This window comes from Cherax quadricarinatus, chromosome 43 (assembly GCF_038502225.1).
Source record: "Cherax quadricarinatus isolate ZL_2023a chromosome 43, ASM3850222v1, whole genome shotgun sequence".
NCBI classification, from domain to species: domain Eukaryota; kingdom Metazoa; phylum Arthropoda; class Malacostraca; order Decapoda; family Parastacidae; genus Cherax; species Cherax quadricarinatus.
In genome coordinates, this window is record NC_091334.1 from 32,254,161 (window position 1) to 32,274,263 (window position 20,103).

At 38.9% G+C, this 20,103-nt stretch overlaps 1 protein-coding gene across 2 annotated transcripts in view; it reads left to right on the forward strand.

Moving 5' to 3' along the window:
* Positions 1 to 20,103, forward strand: part of LOC128702570 (gastrula zinc finger protein XlCGF57.1-like) — a 99,014-nt gene that overhangs the window by 20,291 nt on the left and 58,620 nt on the right. The window lies entirely within an intron of this gene.

Below are 20,103 nucleotides of genomic sequence, written 5' to 3' on the forward strand. Positions count from 1 at the left end.
CTGTAGATATAGATTGCACAGTAGTAAGTGTGGATGTTCTGAACAGGGAGTAAGTTTAGATCTATGAAGAGTGGGGGGTGTGTTGCCAGGGATGGGATCTAGCGATTATTCTTACTGCGGCTTTTTGTTGGGTTATTATTGGCTTAAGGTGTGTTGCTGCAGTTGAACCCCAAGCACAGATAGCATAGGTGAGGTATGGATATACAAGTGAATGGTATAGTGTGAGAAGGGCAGTTTGTGGTACGTAGTATCGTATCTTGGAGAGGATTCCCACCGTTTTGGATACTTTTTTGGTTATGTGTTGGATATGGGTGCTGAAATTTAGGTTGTTGTCGAGGTATAAGCCAAGGAATTTGCCCTCATTATGTCTGGCAATTAGAGTGTTGTCGATCTTAATGTTAAGTTGCGCAACACCTGGTCTACTACCAAACATAATATAGTAGGTTTTGCCAGTGTTAAGTGTAAGTTTATTGGCTGTCACCCAAGTCGATATTTTGAGCAGCTCCTCGTTAACAATGGTGTTGAGGGTGGCAAGATTAGGGTGGTAGATGACATAAGTCGTGTCGTCAGCAAAGAGAATGGGTTTCAGGTGTTGGGATATGTTTGGAAGATCATTAATGTAAATGAGGAAGAGCAGGGGTCCAAGGACACTTCACTGCTGAACTCCAGTATCAAGTGGCCGTATTGATGAGGCTGTGTCTTTAATGGTGAGATACTGATACCTATTAGAAAGGTAGGATTTAAAATATGCAAGCGCATGGCCTCTTATACCATGGTGGTCAAGTTTGTGGTGTAGGATGCCGTGGTCTACTGTGTCAAACGCTTTTCTTAGGTCAATAAAAATTCCTAGTGGATATTCCTTATTTTCCAATGCTGTGTAAAGCAGGTCTAGCATTTTTATAATTGCATCATTAGTGCTTTTATTTTTCCTGAATCCAAATTGGCAGGGGTTGAGTATGTTTTGTGATGTTATAAATGAATATAGTCTCCTGTGCACGAGTTTCTCGAAGATTTTGGATAGCGATGGTAAGTTTGATATTGGCCTATATTTGTTTACGTCTGTAGGGTCACCACCTTTATGTATTGGTGTAACCCTTGCTGTCTTGAGTAGCGTTGGGAAAGTGCTAGTTTCTAGTGACTTGTTAAAAAGTAATGTAATAGCATGCGAAAGGACATGGGCCGCTCGCTTGTACAATAATGGTGGGACGTGAGACAGATTCCCCGAGTTATTTTTAAGTGACTTTATGATCGCGGTGACTTCCGTGGGCTCAGTTGGTACAGGATAGAAGGAATTTGGGAAATTCCCATCTAGGTAGTCCCCGGCACAGGCACTGGTACGTGGGATTTTACTGGCGAGATCAGATCCTATGTTTGAGAAGAAGTCGTTTATCTTGTTAGCTGTATCAGTGGGATGCAGTGGTGTTTCATGAGGTTTACTTAGAACAATATTCTTGTTTTTTTTCAGTTTGTGGGTCCCCAGATTCTGGGAAAGTGTTTTCCAGGTCTTTTTTATATCTCCTCTTGTATCAGTGAATCTGCTGGAGTAGTACAGTTGTTTGGCTTTCTTTATTAATTTGGTGAGAACTGTTGAATATTGTTTAAGAATATCTTTGTGTATTAAGCCCTGTCTATATTGCTTTTCATATTGTGTTTCTTATCAATGGATTTCAGAATGGTGCTGGTTAGCCATGGGCAACCAAGCCATTTATTCGTGATCTGTTTTGTTTTTATAGGACAATGTTTGTTGTATAGTTTAAGTATTTTGTTTAGAAAAATGTTTGTCCAATCATCAATACCATTGGCATTGGAGAATTCTGTAGGCCAGTCAAGTCTCTAGGTCTGCTGTGAAATTCCTTACTGAGGCCTCATCATGGAGTCTAAATGAAACTTTGTTGTATTCGAGTGGTGGCTTACTAATGTTTGTTAAGAGGAAGGTTGGGTAGTGGTCAGTAGTGCTGTCTGTGATTATCCCTGATTTAAGGCGGGCTAGTATATTGGTCCATATGTGGTCTATTATGGTTGCACTTGTCTCAGTCAGTCTGGTTGGTTTAGTTATTGTTGGTATGAGAAGTGTGTTGTTCATATTGTTGATGAAATCGGTTACAGTCTGATCATCTGGTAGGCCAAGGTTGATATTACCTGGAGTTTACCTGGAGAGAGTTCCGGGGGTCAACGCCCCCGCGGCCCGGTCTGTGACCAGGCCTCCTGGTGGATCAGAGCCTGATCAACCAGGCTATTGCTGCTGGCTGCACGCAAACCAACGTACGAGCCACAGCCCGGCTGGTCAGGAACCGACTTTAGGTGCTTGTCCAGTGCCAGCTTGAAGACTGCCAGGGGTCTGTTGGTAATCCCCCTTATGTATGCTGGGAGGCAGTTGAACAGTCTCGGGCCCCTGACACTTATTGTATGGTCTCTTAACGTGCTAGTGACACCCCTGCTTTTCATTGGGGGGATGTTGCATCATCTGCCAAGTCTTTTGCTTTCGTAGTGAGTGATTTTCGTGTGCAAGTTCAGTACTAGTCCCTCTAGGATTTTCCAGGTGTATATAATCATGTATCTCTCCCGCCTGCGTTCCAGGGAATACAGGTTTAGGAACCTCAAGCGCTCCCAATAATTGAGGTGTTTTATCTCCGTTATGCGCGCCGTGAAGGTTCTCTCTACATTTTCTAGGTCAGCAATTTCACCTGCCTTGAAAGGTGCTGTTAGTGTGCAGCAATATTCCAGCCTAGATAGAACAAGTGACCTGAAGAGTGTCATCATGGGCTTGGCCTCCCTAGTTTTGAAGGTTCTCATTATCCATCCTGTCATTTTTCTAGCAGATGCGATTGTTACAATGTTATGGTGCTTGAAGGTGAGATCTTTGACGTTGGTGTTTCGCTCTATTTTGTGGTCAGAATTTGTTTTGTACTCTGATGAAGATTTAATTTCCTCGTGTTTACCATATTTGAGTAATTGAAATTTCTCATCGTTGAACTTCATATTGTTTTCTGCAGCCCACTGAAAGATTCGGTTGATGTCCGCCTGGAGCCTTGCAGTGTCTGCAATGGAAGACACTGTCATGCAGATTCGGGTGTCATCTGCAAAGGAAGACATGGTGCTGTGGCTGACATCCTTGTCTATGTCGGATATAAGGATGAGGAACAAGATGGGAGCGAGTACTGTGCCTTGTGGAACAGAGCTTTTCACCGTAGCTGCCTCGGACTTTATTCTGTTGATGACTACTCTCTGTGTTCTGTTAGTGAGGAAATTATAGATCCATCGACCGACTTTTCCTGTTATTCCTTTAGCACGCATTTTGTGCGCTATTACGCCATGGTCACACTTGTCGAAGGCTTTTGAAAAGTCTGTATATATTACATCTGCATTCTTTTTATCTTCTAGTGGATTTAGGACCTTATCGTAGTGATCCAATAGTTGAGACAGACAGGAGCGACCTGTTCTAAACCCATGTTGCCCTGGGTTGTGTAACTGATGGGTTTCTAGATGGGTGGTGATCTTGCTTCTTAGGACCCTTTCAAAGATTTTTATGATATGGGATGTTAGTGCTATCGGTCTGTAGTTCTTTGCTGTTGCTTTACTGTCCCCTTTGTGGAGTGGGGCTATGTCTGTTGTTTTTAGTAACTGTGGGACGACCCCCGTGTCCATGCTCCCTCTCCATTGGATGGAAAAGGCTCGTGATAGGGGCTTCTTGCAGTTCTTGATGAACACGGAGTTCCATGAGTCTGGCCCTGGGGCAGAGTGCATGGGCATGTCATTTATCGCCTGTTCGAAGTCATTTGGCATCAGGATAACATCGGATAGGCTTCTGTTAACCAAATTTTGTGGCTCATAAAAAATTCATTTTGATCTTCGACTCTCAGTCTGGTTAGCGGCTTGCTAAAAACTGAGTCATATTGGGACTTGAGTAGCTCACTCATTTCCTTGCTGTCATCTGTGTAGGACCCATCTTGTTTAAGTAGGGGCCCAATACTGGACGTTGTTCTCGATTTTGATTTGGCATAGGAGAAGAAATACTTTGGGTTTCTTTCGATTTCATTTATGGCTTTTAGTTCTTCCCGCGATTCCCGACTCCTATAAGATTCCTTTAGCTTGAGTTCGATGCTTGCTATTTCTCTGACCAGTGTCTCCCTACGCATTTCAGATATATTGACCTCTTTTAGCCGTCTCCAGCTAAGAGAAGGTGGTGCTTGTTCATTTGTCTGTTTGTTATTAGTGTCTTTAGATTCTCATTGAAGTTTGGGATGTTTGTGTGGGGTATCCGGTATATGGCACCAATTGCTATAGGCGTCTTGAGGTTTTTTACAGTAAAATTAGCAAAAATGTATTCCCCATGTTCATCACTAAAGCAATTAGTGCTAATACAAGATAGTTGGTTAGAGTAATAGATTGCAGTACCACCCCCAACTTGGTATGGTCTGCAGTTGTGGATTGCTGTGTATCCTGGTAGAGGGTAGATATCAGTTGTGTCCTGCTTAAGCCAGGTCTCAGTAAGAATAATGCAGAAGGGTGTCTTTAGTGACTCAAGGAGTGCCAGGAGGTCGTCATAGTGTTTGCTTAAGGACCTGATGTTGTAGTTAAGAACTGATAGACTTTGAGCAGTGTTCAGGATAGTGGTGGCTTGTGATGCTGTGTAATAAAAGGCAGTTACTTTCCAATAAGTTTTGATTGTGTATTAGATTATGGAGGTTTAGATCAGGGTCAACGTGATCATTCATCTTTTAGGTTTAAATAGTGGTTGTTTATATCCTGTATTATGTGGTGAGTTTTAATACTGATTTCTGTAGTCGTGGGAGGTTTGGATAGGTATACCATTAAAGCACTTTGGTCATATAGAGTATAGTCACTAATAAACATAATGAAATTGATATTGTCTATGTGTTGTGCTAGAATGAGCTGAAGTACAATTAGGTATAAACTAATACTATAAAAAAAACAAATTACAAGTGGCACCAGACTCACTCTTGTAATTGCACTAAGGTCTAACATAATGAATTTGTTGTTGTCTATGTATTGAGCTAGAATGAGCTGAAGTACAACTAGGTATAGTTAGTTTAGGTGTTGTCTAAGTATTGAGCTAGAATGAGCTAAAGTACAACTAGGTATAAACTTATAATATAAAAATACAAATTAAAATGGTACTTGCAATTGCACTAGGGTCTGATACAGGTTGTTAACAAGATCAAGAGTATAACTAGATTTAAATTGACAAAATAAAATTTGCAAATTAAAGTACCAAAAGAATAATAAGTAAAAAATAGCAATGGCAATGACTTGGTTATAATATGATAGTAAGATGGTAGACAGGTACACAGGTACAAAGGATAATATAACGGTTGGAGTTGAATATACAAACTTGAAAATTTGGCAACAAAATGTTAAGAAAAGTATAAAATAATGATTAATGTACAAAAGTAAAATTGACTGGTAGTAAATATGGTGTTTAATAAAATTTTAGTAAGTAATAATGATTACAAAAAAAGATTAATTAGCAAAAAAAAAAAAAGTGAAAAAGTAATGTTTATTTCAAGTACTAAATTTTAAGAACAGTTATTTGGATTCAATATTGGACTGGTAGTTATACTAGAGGTTATTTGGCAGTACAAGGTATTTAAGAGTACTCTAAGATAGTAAATGTGGTATTAAAACAGGTTATTGTTATTAGACAAGTAATGGTAATTAAATGATGTTAAAAATGTTAAGAGTAAATTGTACTGATAGTAAAAATGGTAATTAATTATTAATTTTAGTTAGTAATATCAATTAATAGTATTTAAAAAAATATGAGGTAGTAATATGGACAGAGAAAGTATCAATTCAGCTAATATTTAACCCTTTCAGGGTCCGTCTCGTAGATCTATGGCTTTACGTTCAGGGTCCAAACCGTAGATCTATGCCAAAATTCTAGCGGCGTCAAATTTAGCGGGAGAAGGCTGGTAGGCCTACATCTGAGAGAATGGGTCTGGGTGGTCAGTGTGCACACCATAGAAAAAATCTGGACGCCCACATGGCATTGTGGAAATGCCGGCAAAGTAGCTTTGTTCATCGTGCCTGGCGGCAAGGAAGCTCTCACTCCCTACTCACTCTCCGGGTGAATTCTGACTCTCCTCTTCACAACTTACAGTTCTAAGACTGATGAAAGTGGAGCTGAAGACGAATTCTATGGTTTTGAACCATATGGTACCATTGTGCCATATGGTACAATGGTACCATATGGTACAATGGTGCCATGTCATACAATGGTATCGTATGGTAGAGTGGTACCATATGGTACAATGTACCATATAGTACATTGTACCATATGGTACCACTCTACCATATGGTACAGGGTACAGGGACCCTAATGGAAATAAGTCTGACTTTTTTGGGTTATCCTAGGTTCTCCAAACATATGCTGCTAAGTATGATATTCTATGTAACTTTATTTGTGTATAACTAAATAAACTTACTTATGATGCCACATGCACTTGAGTAAGTTTATTCAGGTGTACAGAAATACAATTACATAGAATTTCATACATAGCAGCATACGTATAAAATCCTAGGATAACCCAAAAAAGTCAGTGTGACTTTATTTCCATAGTTATCCCTGTATCTGTACCATATGGTGTCCTGTACTGTATGGTACCCTGTACCATATGGTACCCTGTGCCATATGGTACCCTGTGCCATATGGTACCCTGCACTGCATGGTACTCTATACCACATAGTACAATGTACCATATGGTACTCTGTAACATATGATACTGTGTACCATATGGTCAATAGGTGTTAGTGGCATGAGACACCAGCCAAGACTGAGCGAGTGGCGACACAAGCTCGCAACACAAGCTAGCTACTGACTCCGCAGTTTCCCAGACAAAGTACTTTGTCATCTACCTCATGGAACATGTCAAGTTCCTGTACACTTGTAAATATATAATAGAACATTACTAATATACAACATTTTTGCATATTTTTGTTGTAAACAACTATTGTAAACAAAATAATAATGAAAATATAAGTGTGTTTATTGTGTTGAATACAACAGTACCATATTGTACAATTAACCATATGGTATCATTGTACTGTATGGTACAATGTACCATATGGTACCATTGCATTAATGTTTTATCACTGATTTCATCATTGCTTAGTAGCAGCGCTGTATAGTCCTTGTGGCTTAGCGCTTCTTTTTGATTATAATAATAATAATAATCATTGCTTAGTTAATCTTATATTTTAAGCCAGCCCGTAATGCTATGCATAGTATAAGTGTTTGGCATACTGCATTGCACTGTATGTGTGCATATGGTACCATAAGGTACCATTGCACCATATGGTACCATAAGGTACCATTGCACCATATGGTACCATAAGATACCATTGTACCATATGGTACCATTGTATCTTATGATACCATTGTACCAAATGGTGCCATTGTACCATATGGTACCATTGTATCATATGGTACCATTGTATCATATGCCATTGTACCATATTGTACCATATGGTACCATTGTATCATATGGTGCCATTGTACCATATGGTACTATATGGTACCGTTGTATTCAACACAATAACCGCACTAATATTTTCATCATTTTGTTTACAATAAACTTGTAAACAAGTTTTGTAAGCAATATAATGATAAATTAGTGCAGTTATTGTGTTGAATACAATGAGTGTACACTTACACAATATACATTATACTGGTCTCCTAGGTCACAAATGTTATTAGAAAAAGAAAAAAATTAGAAAAGAAAAGAAAAAAGTATAAAAAACGTAAAATAAAAAAATGGGATTTTGCGGAAGTCACTGATGTTGCCGCCACCCGGTCATTTTGGGTCAACTTCCCGCCGCTGTATCTCGGTAAGTACTGATCAGAAAATTTTTTTTTTGTCTTATTACCTTCACAAAAATATACTCTTTAATTCTGTAAGACTTTTTTTTTTTTTTTTTCAAAATTTCTTGGACACTGGAGCACCACTTCAGATTTCGGCCTTGGACCCTGAAGAGGTTAAGCAAACAACAGTAAATAAGAAAATTACATAAGGTGACTTATGCTTACTAGTAAAATCACATAATAAGGTAGTTGATTATTTAATTACTAAGAGATTGTACTATGAAATTTGAACAATAATGGAGCAAAACATACACTACACTACCTAGGCTTTTAGGTTGGACATTGTTTAGTTATTCTCTGTAAGATTAGTATCCCTGAGAAATCGTGATAGATCATTCTCGTTCGTGATTGTGTACAGTTGACCTACATTTGTTTTCCTAACTAGAATTTTCCCATCCCGTGTGAAGCATTGGTGTATTGTGTCATTATTCTCCCGCTTAAGTTTTCCGACTCTATACACGAGGTTCTGACGTTTTTTGGTAAGACACTCGTTTATGTATACCTCTTTCTTTACTTTAATAGATGCAATAATTAAGTCTTTTTTCCTGTCATGTGAGTGGAATCTAAGCATAACACTTTTTCTACCATGGGATCCTAGTAACCTGGCTTCTTTTATTTCAGACTCTGGTACAATAACACTTGTTTGGTCCTTTATGATCTGCAGAGTAATTTCTTTACTGTTTGTTTGGTTCATATCACTGGGAAAAAGTGGACTGTTAACTATTACTGCGTCCGATAGTTTATCTTGTTCAGTTTTATCTTCTTGGAGAGCAAAGTAGTCACTGAACTGGTTATCTAAGTTGTTCTTCCATTCTTTTACTGCTTCTTCAACCTTTGTATTAAGAGATATTATTTGTTGGGTATGGCTATCTATGACTGCTTGGATGGTCTTGCCATAGTTAGTCATTCCTGGTGTTGATAACTTTTGTTCAAGACTGAGGATTTTGTTCTCGAGTTGTGTCATCCTGGTGTCTTATTTTGTTAACGTCTCTCGAAGATTCATATTTTCAATAACTAAGGTGGAGATGCATGACTTTAGGGTATCTGGATCGTTGGCCATACCTGAGAGACTACTTGGTAGGTTGAATCCGGGGAAGAGAGGGGTGGATGGGCTGGGGGTAGCCATGTTTGTTGTTATTGTTGTGGTGTTGCCTCGAGCGGTGGTGAGAGGGGGTGGTAGCTAGGCTGGCGTGCTCCTGGCTACACTTGTTGAATAGTTAATTTTTCGGTGTTTTCTTGCTGGCCTTGGTGCTGTTTCCTCTGAGATTGCACCTCATAATACTACAGGAATTGTTGTAGTTAAGAAGTAGTAGTTATTCAAGTACAACTTAGGGTTACGTTGTTCGGCTGGCAGCGGGGTGTTGCTTTGGGTTTGAGGGCAGTCTTCCTTTGATCTCTGTTATTTTCAATTTGTAGGTTTCACTGTTGGTAATCTTTGGTCATTCTGGGTGCTACGTTGGGTAATGCAGTTTTGCTTGCAACTAGGTCCTTAAGCAAACACTATGATGACCTCCTGGCACTCCTTGAATCACTAAAGACACCCTTCTCCTGCATTATTCTTACTGAGACCTGGCTTAAGCAGGACACAATAGATATCTACCCTCTACCAGGATACACAGCAATCCACAACTGCAGACCATACCAAGTTGGGGGTGGTATTGCAATCTATTACTCTAACCAATTATCTTGTATTAGCACTACTTGCTTTAGTGATGAATATGGAGAATACATTTTTGCTAATTTTACTGTAAAAAACCCTAAGACGCCTATAACAATCGGTGCCATTTACCGGATACCCCACACAAACATCCCAAATTTCAGTGAGAAATTAAAGGCACTAATAACAGACAGACAAATGAATAAGCACCACCTTCTCTTAGCTGGAGACTTCAACATCAACCTTGGCCTACTAGATGATCAGCCTGTAACTGATTTCATCATCTATGTGAACAACACACTTCTCATACCAACAATAACTAAACCAACCAGGCTCACTGAAACAAGTGCAACCATAATAGACCACATATGGACCAATATACTAGCTCCCCTTAAATCAGGGATAATCACAGATAGCACTACAGACCACTACCCTACCTTCCTCTTGACAAACATTAGTAAACCACCACTTGAATACAACGAAGTTTCATTTAGACTCCATGATGAGGCCTCAATAAGGAAGTTCACAGCTGACCTAGAGACTGTTGACTGGCCTACAGAATTCTCCAAGGCCAATAGTATTGATGACTGGACAGACATTTTTCTTAACAAATTACTTAGACTATACAACAAACATTGTCCTATAAAAACGAAACAGATCACAAACAAACAGCTTGGTTGCCCATGGCTAACCAGCACCATTCTGAAATCCATTGATAAGAAACACCAATATGAAAAGCAATATAGACAGGGCTTAATACACAAAGATATTCTTAAACACTATTCATCAGTCCTCACCAAAGTAATAAAGAAACCCAAACAACTATACTACTACAGCAGATTCACTGACATAAGAGGAGATATAAAAAAGACCTGGAAAACACTCTCTCAGATTCTAGGGACCCACAAACTGAAAAAAAACAAGAATATTGTCCTAACTACACCTAATGAAACACCACTGCATCCCACTGATACAGCTAACAAGATAAACGACTTCTTCTCAACCATAGGATCTAATTTTTTTTTATTTTTTTTTTATTGTCACACTGGCCGATTCCCACCAAGGCAGGGTGGCCCAAAAAAGAAAAACTTTCACCATCATTCACTCCATCACTGTCTTGCCAGAAGGGTTCTTTACACTACAGTTTTTAAACTGCAACATTAACACCCCTCCTTCAGAGTGCAGGCACTGTACTTCCCATCTCCAGGACTCGAGTCCAGCCTGCCGGTTTCCCTGAACCCCTTCATAAATGTTACTTTGCTCACACTCCAACAGCACGTCAAGTATTAAAAACCATTTGTCTCCATTCACTCCTATCAAACACGCTCACGCATGCCTGCTGGAAGTCCAAGCCCCTCGCACACAAAACCTCGTTTACCCCCTCCCTCCAACCTTTCCTAGGCCGACCCTTACCTCGCATTCCTTCCACTACAGACTGATACACTCTTGAAGTCATTCTGTTTCGCTCCATTCTCTCTACATGTCCGAACCACCTCAACAACCCTTCTAATCTCGCCAATAAAATCCCACGTACCAATGCCCATGCCGGGGACTACCTAGCTGGGAATTTCCCAAATTCCTTCTATATTGCACCAACTGAGCCCATGGAAGTCACCAAGATTATAAAGTCACTCAAAAATAACTCAGGGAATCTGTCTCATGTCCCACCATTATTGTAGAAGCGAGCGGCCCATGTCCTCTTGCATGCTATCTCATTACTTTTTAACTAGTCACTAGAAACAAGGACCTTCCCGACACTACTCAAGACGGCAACGGTTACACCAATACATAAAGGTGGTGACCCTACAGATTTAAACAACTATAGGCCAATATCAAACTTACCATTGCTATCCAAAATCTTTGAGAAACTCGTGCACAGGAGACTATACAGTGGACCCCCGCATAACGATATTAATCCATTCATGAGAGCTCATTGTTATGCGAAATTATCGTTATGCAAATGAATTTTCCCCATAAGAAATAATGGAAATCAAATTAATCCGTGCAAGACACCCCAAAGTATGAAAAAAAACCATTTTTACCACATGAAATATTAATTTTAATACACACAAACTGAAAAAGGCATGCACAATTACATGACACTTACCTTTATTGAAGATCTGGTGATGATTGATGGGATGGGAGGAGGAGAGAGTCTTAGTGTTTAGAAGGGGAATCCCCTTCCATTAAGACTTGAGGTGTCAAAGTCCTTTTCTGGGGTTACTTCCCTTCTTCTTTTAATGCCACTAGGACCAGCTTCAGAGTCACTGGACTTCTGTCGCACAACCTATCTGTCCATAGAGGCCTGTACCTCTCGTTCCTTTATGACTTCCCTAAAGTGTTTCACAACATTGTCAGTGTAATAGTCACCAGCACGGCTTGCAATAGCTGTGTGAGGGTGATTTTCATCCATAAAGGTTTGCACTTTCAGCCACATTGCACAGATTTCCTTAATCTTTGTAGTAGGCAACTTCTTCAATTTCTCTCTCCCCTCCTCCGAACCATTTTCCTCAGGTCTGGCCTCTTGCTGTTGAAGTTGATCTAGCAGCTCCTCAGTGGTTAGTTCTTCATTGTCCTCCTCCACCAACTCTTCCACATCATCCCCACTAACCTCCAACCCCAAGGACTTCCCCAATGCCACAATTGATTCCTCAACTGGCATAGGATTCCTAGGGTTAGCCTCAAACCCTTCAAAATCCCTTTGGTCTACACATTCTGGCCACAGTTTCTTCCAAGCAGAGTTCAAGGTCCTCTTAGTCACTCCCTCCCAAGCCTTACCTATAAGGTTTACACAATTGAGGATATTAAAGTGCTCTCTCCAAAACTCTTAGAGTCAGTTGAGTTTCTGAGGTCACTACAAAGCACCTTTCAAACAGAGCTTTTGTGTACAGTTTTTTGAAGTTTGCAATAACCTGCTGGTCCATGGGCTGCAGGAGAGGAGTGGTATTAGGAGGCAAAAACTTCACCTTAATAAAGCTCATGTCCCCATAAAGTCGCTCTGCCACGTCTGTAGGATGACCAGGGGCATTGTCTAACACCAGGAGGCACTTAAGGTCTAATTTCTTTTCAGTTAGGTAATCTTTCACATTGGGGGCAAATGCATGGTGTAACCAGTCATAGAAAAAGTCCCTAGTGACCCATGCCTTACTGTTTGCCCTCCACAGCACACACAAATTCTCCTTGAGGACATTCTTTTGCTTGAACGCTCTGGGAGTTTCTGAGTGATACACTAATAAAGGCTTCACTTTGCAATCACCACTAGCATTCTAACACATCAACAGAGTAAGCCTGTCTTTCATAGGCTTATATCCTGGGAGTGCCTTTTCCTCCTGAGTAATGTAGGTCCTGCTTGGCATTTTCTTCCAAAACAGGCCTGTTTCATCACAATTAAACACTTGTTCAGGTTTCAGTCCTTCACTGTCTATGTACTCCTTGAATTCCTGCACATATTTTTCAGCTGCTTTGTGGTCCGAACTGGCAGCCTCACCATGCCTTATCACACTATGTATGCCACTACGCTTCTTAAATCTCTCAAACCAACCTTTGCTGGCCTTAAATTCACTCACATCATCACTAGTTGCAGGCATTTTTTTAATTAAATCCTGATGCAACTTCCTAGCCTTTTCACTTATGATCACTTGAGAGATGCTATCTCCTGCTATCTGTTTTTCATTTATCCTCACCAATAAGAGTCTCTCAACATCTTCCATCACTTGCAATCTCTGTTTCGAAAACACAGTTGAACCTTTGGCAAGAACAGCTTCCTTGATTGCCTTTTTGTTGCCCACAATAGTAGCGATGGTTGATTGGGGTTTATTATACAACCTGGCCAGCTCGGAGACACGCACTCCACTTTCATACTTATCAATGATCTCTCTCTTCATCTCTATAGTAATTCTCACCCTTATTCCTGTAGAGTTGGCACTAGAAGCTTTCTTGGGGCCCATGGTCACTTATTTTGCAGATAAAATCACCAAAAACACTGTAATAATACAAAATGTTCCGATTGTATGCTTGGATGTTACCGCGGAGGCTGGCTGGTAAACAATGCCACCGGCGGAACGTGTGAGGCTGGCTGAGGCCGCACATTAGACGTGTCTCGGACGAACAGTGTTGAGCGGGTTTTTTAGCGGTTTGCGAGGCAAAATCTTAGCGATAAAATGTATCGATATGCGGATTTAACGTTATGTGATGCCAACGGTATGCGGGGGACCACTGTATAAAACTTTTTTTCATCTTGTTGATATTTCCATGCTAAATGCTTATAACATATACATGTACAAGTTGAGGACCAACAACAAACCAAAATATGGTGAATTTTGTTTGTCAGTCCAGTCATCGGACAAATAATCGCCAAGTACCAAGGAGCAACACTTGCAATAGACCAGCGCCCACGAAATTACCAACATACGCCATCTCATTTGAGGCCTGTTGATCACAACACCATACAACTTCCTCCTACTGCTTTCAAGAAAAGTGCTCAGATGAGGTGTTTTGTATGTGGACATACCACAAAACACCCACAAACACGCAGAGACACTCGTTTTATGTGTGAGGAGTGTCAAGTGCCACTCTGCATATACCCATGTTTCAAAGAGTTCCACAAGCTGCAGCAGTTCTAGGAACGTGTTTAGTGACTGTACATATGTATATATATTATGGAACAATAGTAATAAACAATGTTTTTTATTTGTGTAAAAAAGTTTTATACACAAACTAATAGTGATAATGTTTGTTCAGTTATTGTGTTGTAAACAATGAGTGTATATTTGAACAATACACTTTACTTTGGTCTCACAAGCCACGTAAGTTGCTTAGAAAAGAAAAATATTGGAAAATACAAGAAACCTTTGAATTGGAGTAAATAAAAGAATACCGGGTGGGCGGCATTCGCCACTATTGCCATACACCGCTCATTTTCTGCCAACTTTGCACCTCTGTATCTTGGTAAGCATTGATGGCAAAACAAATTTTTTTAGGCTTAAAACACTCAGTAAAATAACCCTAACATTTTGGTAAGAATTTTTTTTTTTTTTTCGAATATTTTGCGACATAGAATGAAAGTTTCAGAAAGGGGTCTGCGACAGTCAAAGGGTTAATAATAAAGTAAAATATTGAATATTTATAATCTACCACTCTTTACCTGTCTAGATTTAAGTAGTCTTAACCTTTTCACTGTCGAGACCCCTGCTCAGAAACTTGCTCTGTGTTGAAGAATTTAAAAAAAAAAAAAATTCTTATGAAATGATAGAGAATCTTTACTCGATGGGAATGACACTAAAAGTACAAAATTTGATGTAAAACTTGCGGAATTACACTCTCACGAAGTTAGCGGTCTTGGCGATGTTTCCGCATTGGCGATTTCGCCCACTTTGAGCTCTATTTTCTGCCAATTCCATTGTTCCAGTCGACCAAACTCATAGCTATTTCACTAGAACTCTTATTTGTTCTATCGATTGAGTACGAGAAACCACCCATTTACCAATTTCAGCTACCCAAAAAAGTAATCAGAAATTGGTAATTTGGCCAGTTTCATACGCAATTCAAGTAAGGCCAGTTTCAAAATTGGGTCCAAAATTAACAATACAAACATTCCTAGGACTAAAATAATGTTTTCTTTGTTCATTAGTCACATCTCCAGGCCCCTTTTATATTATGCTTGCTTTCCACACACAAAATAGATTTACTGTTATGCAGACTACTGCATTGTGTAAAAATGGCATAAATAGTATCAGCACATTTTTTTTTTTTCAACAAGTCGGCCGTCTCCCACCGAGGCAGGGTGACCCAAAAAAGAAAGAAAATCCCCAAAAAGAAAATACTTTCATCATCATTCAACACTTTCACCACACTCGCACATTATCACTGTTTTTGCAGAGGTGCTCAGAATACAACAGTTTAGAAGCATACACATATAAAGATACACAACATATCAGCACATTTGTTAAAGCATATTAGACCCACCAGTTGATGTGTATTGTACACGTGACGTGATTTGTTTACTCTTTAACATAGACAAAATCGAATATTTCCACTATTTTGAGCTCAATTTCAAGGCACTTTTAGTCCGTAAACCATTCAAAATCATCTCTGTTTCTGTAATATATCTTCCATTCTATCAAATAAGACCAAGAAAACGAGAATACAACCATAAATACCATATGAAATTACACCGCAAAGTTGGTGTTTTAACCCTTTCAGGGTTTCCGATGTACTAGTATGTCTTACGCACAAGGGTTATTGATGTACTAGTACGCGTAAATTCTAGTGCCTTCAAATCTAGCGAAATAAAGCCGATAGGCCTACATATGAAAGCATGGGTCTATGTGGTCAGTATGCACAGTATAAAACAAATCCTGCAGCACACAGTGCATAATGAGAAAAAAACTTTGACTGTGTTTTGGTTTAAAACAGCGACTTTGCAGTGTATTTTTGTATGGTATTTATGGTTGTATTCAAGTTTTCTTGGTCTCATTTTATAGAATGGAAGACATATTACAGAAATTGAGATGATTTTGATTGATTTCACAATGAAAAGAACCTTGAAATTGAGCTCAAAGTAGCAGAAATGTTCGATTTTTGCCAAAGTTCAAAAGTAAACAAATCATGCCAAGCGTCCAATACACATCAACTGGTGAGTCTAATATTCTTTCACAAGTGCACTGATATTATTTATACCATTTCTACGCTAATGCAGTAGTCTGCATAACAGTAAATCTTCTATTTTTGTGAGAATAAAAATTCAAAGTGGAAAGCAAAAGAAATGTAAGAGGGGCTTGGGGACGTGACTAATGAACAGAGAAAATATTATGTTAGTGCCAGGAATGTCTTTCTTGTTTATTCTGGAGCCTATTTGGAAATTGGCATCTTTTGAAATTTGTGTGAAATTCACAAAATTGCCAATTTCTGACCATTTTATTGGATAATTGAAATCAGTAAATGGGTGCTTTCTTGTACTCATTCAATAGAAAAAAAAAGGAGTTCTAGTGAAATGGTTATGATTTTCGTTGATTAGTACACTTGAATTGGCTGAAAATAGGGCTCAAAGTAGGCGATATCGCTGATGTGTAAACATCGTTGAGACCACTAATTTCGCGAGAGCATAATTCCGTAAGTTTTCCATCAAATATCATACTTTTGGTGTCATTATGATCGGAAAAAGATTCTCTATCATTTCACAAGAAAAAATAATTTTTTTTTTCCTGAAAATTTTTCAACCCTGAGAACAAGTTTAGGAGAGGGCATCTCAATTCTGTAAGGGTTAAACCAAAAACATGGTCTGAGTTTTTTTTATCATACACTGCATGCTGCAGAATTTTTTTTATATTGCACACACTGACCACTCAGACCCATTCCCTCATATGTAGGCCTGTCAGCTTTCCCCTGCAAGATTTGAAGCCACAAGAATTTTGGCTTAATATTGGGACTGACACTGGCTTGCAAGCTGTAATATTGCAGGGCTGACAGTGAAAGGGTTAAGTATTAGGTTAAGTCTATCCAGAAAGTCTCAGCATGATAGTGACTTTCTTTGTACCAATCAAATTATGAAATGTAAACACCCATTGTAACCTTAGCAAAGAAATAGTTTTGATTTTTAATTAATATACACAGTTACTCTGGTGGTAGTGGACTGAAGAAATAATTGAGAGATGTGGTAGCCTGCCTGGGTACCATACCCCACAGTTATGTCAATTTGTTCTAGTATTGTTGTACAGTAAGGCCCCGCGATAAGGCACCTAAACTACTGGGAATGGTTGAAGGTACTTGATCTGTATTCCTTTGAACGCAGGCAAGAGAGATACATGATAATATACACTTGGAAGATCCTGGAGGGATTGGTACCAAACTTGCACACGAAAATCACTCCATATGAAAGCAAAAGACTCAGCAGGAGATGCAACATTCCCCCGATGAAAAGCAGGGGTGCCACAAGTAAACTGAGAGACAACACAATAAGTGTCCAGGGCGCAAAACTGTTCAGTTGCCTCCCAGCATACATAAGGGGGATTACCAATAGACCCCTGACAGGCACCTAAAGTCAGTATCTGACCAACCGGGCTGTGATTCGTACGTCAGCTTGCGTGCGGCCAGCAGTAACAGCCTGGTTGATCAGACCCTGATCCACCATGAGGCCTGGCCTCAGACTGGGCTGCGGGGGCATTGACCCCCGAAACTCTCTCCAGGTAAACTCCAGCTTCCCCATCTTCATCAACATTTAACAATTCCTCAAAATATTCCCTCCATCTATCCGATACCTCTAACTCTCCCTTTAATAACTCTCCTCTCCTGTTTTTAACTGTCAAATCCATTTGTTCCCTAGGCTTCCTCAACTTATTAACCCTTTCAGGGTCCAGAGGCCAAATTTCAAAGTGCGCACCAGTGTCCAAGAATTTTCAAAAAATAATTTTGTTATTTTTTCTTATGAAATGATAGAGAATCTTTTTCTGAAGGTAATAAAACAAAAAGTACAAAATTTGGTGGAAAACTGACAAAATTATGCTCTCGCGAATTTTCGTGTGTCAGTGATATTTATGCATCGGCGATTTTGCCGACATTGACTCCCATTTTAGGCCAATTACATTATTCCAGTCGACCAAATTCTTAGTTATTTCAGTAGTATTACTTCTATTCTATCGATTGAGCACAAGAATCAACTGTTTCAACTACAAAATAATGTGACCGGAAATTGGTAATTTGACCAATTTAGTGCAAAGTTCAAATTATTCCAGTTTCAAAATAGGGTCCAGAATAAACAATGCAGGCATTCCTGGCACTAAACTAACATTTCCTCTGTTCATTAGTTACATTTTCAGGCTTTACAAATGAATTCCATTTTGATTTTTTATTCACATAATGAATTTTTATTCAAACCAAAAAATAGAAGATTTACTGTCATGTAATATTGTAATAATTGTATGAATAATATCAGTTCATTTGTCAACGTATATTAGACCCACCAGCTGGTGTGTATTAGACATGTGAGGTCATTTGTTTACTCTTGAACATCGGCAAAAATTTAACATTTTCACTCCTTTGAGCTCAGTTTCAAGCCATTTCCAGTACTAAAACCAATCAAAATCATCTCTATTTCTCTAATATATCTTACATTCTATCAAATGAGACCAAGAAATCGCAAATACAATCATAAAAAAACATACAAAAAACACTACAAAGTTGCTGTTTTAATAGAAAATTATGGTATGTGTGGTGCACACATACCACATAGATGTATTCTCTCATATCTAGGCCCAAATTTACTTCTCACAGCTTATCAGAGTGAGCTGAGCTCATGGCATAGATCTACGGTTTGGACCCTCAACGTGAAGCTGTAGATCTACGGCATGGACCCTGAAAAGGTTAATCTCACTCCAAAGCTTTTTCTTATTTTCAACAAAATTTGTTGATAACATCTCATCCACTCTCTCATTTGCTCTCTTTTTACATTGCTTCACCATTCTCTTAACCTCTCTTTTTCTCTCCATATACTCTTCCCTCCTTGCATCACTTCTACTTTGTAAAACCTCTCAAATGCTAACTTTTTCTTCCTTACTACTCTCATTACATCATCATTCCACCAATCACTCTTCTTCCCTTCCACACCCACTTCTGCTGAACACTTTAACACTACATTCTTAACCCTTGATTGTCGCAGGCTTCTTTCTGAAACTGTCATTCTATGTCGATAAATTTTTGGAAAAAAATTATTTTTTTCTCATGAAATGATATAGAATCTTTTCCCGATTGTAATGACACCAAAACTATGAAATTTGGTTGAAAACTCACGGAATTACGCTCCCGTGAAGTTAGCGGTCTTGGCGACATATACGCATCTGCGATTTTGCCGACTTTGAGCTCTGTTTTTGGCCAATTCTTTTGTTCCAGTTGACCAAACTCATAGCTATTTCTTTAGAACTCCATTTTTTCTATCAGTTGAGTACAAGAAACTGCCCATTTACCAATTTGAACTACCCAGTAAAGTGGTCAGAAATTGGCAATTTGGCCAATGTCACGCAAATTAAAAAAGATGCCAATTTCAAAATAGGGTCCAGAATAAACAATGTAGACATTCTTGGCACTAAAATACCATATCCTCTGTTCATTAGTCACGCCTCTAGGCCCCTCTTATACGTATTACTGTTGCTTTCTATTTTTATTTTTTATTCATACAAAAAAATACAAAATTTACTATTATGCAGACTACTGCATTATTGTAAAAATGGTATAAATAATATCTGTGCACTAGTGAAAGAATATTAGACTCCCCAGTTGAAGTGTATTGGACGTGTCGTGTGATTTGCTTACTCCTGAACATTGGTAAAAATCGAACATTTCTGCTACTTTGAGCTCAATTTCAAGGCCATTTTTATTGTGAAACTAATCAAATCATCTCTATTTCTGTAATATGTTTTCCATTTTATCACCTGAGACCATGAAAACGAGAATACGATAAATACTATACGAAACTACACCTCAAAGTCGGCGTTTTAATCCAAAAAAACGGTCAGTTTTTTTTTCTCATTATGCACTGCGTGCTGCAGGATTTTTTTTTATGTGGTGCACACTG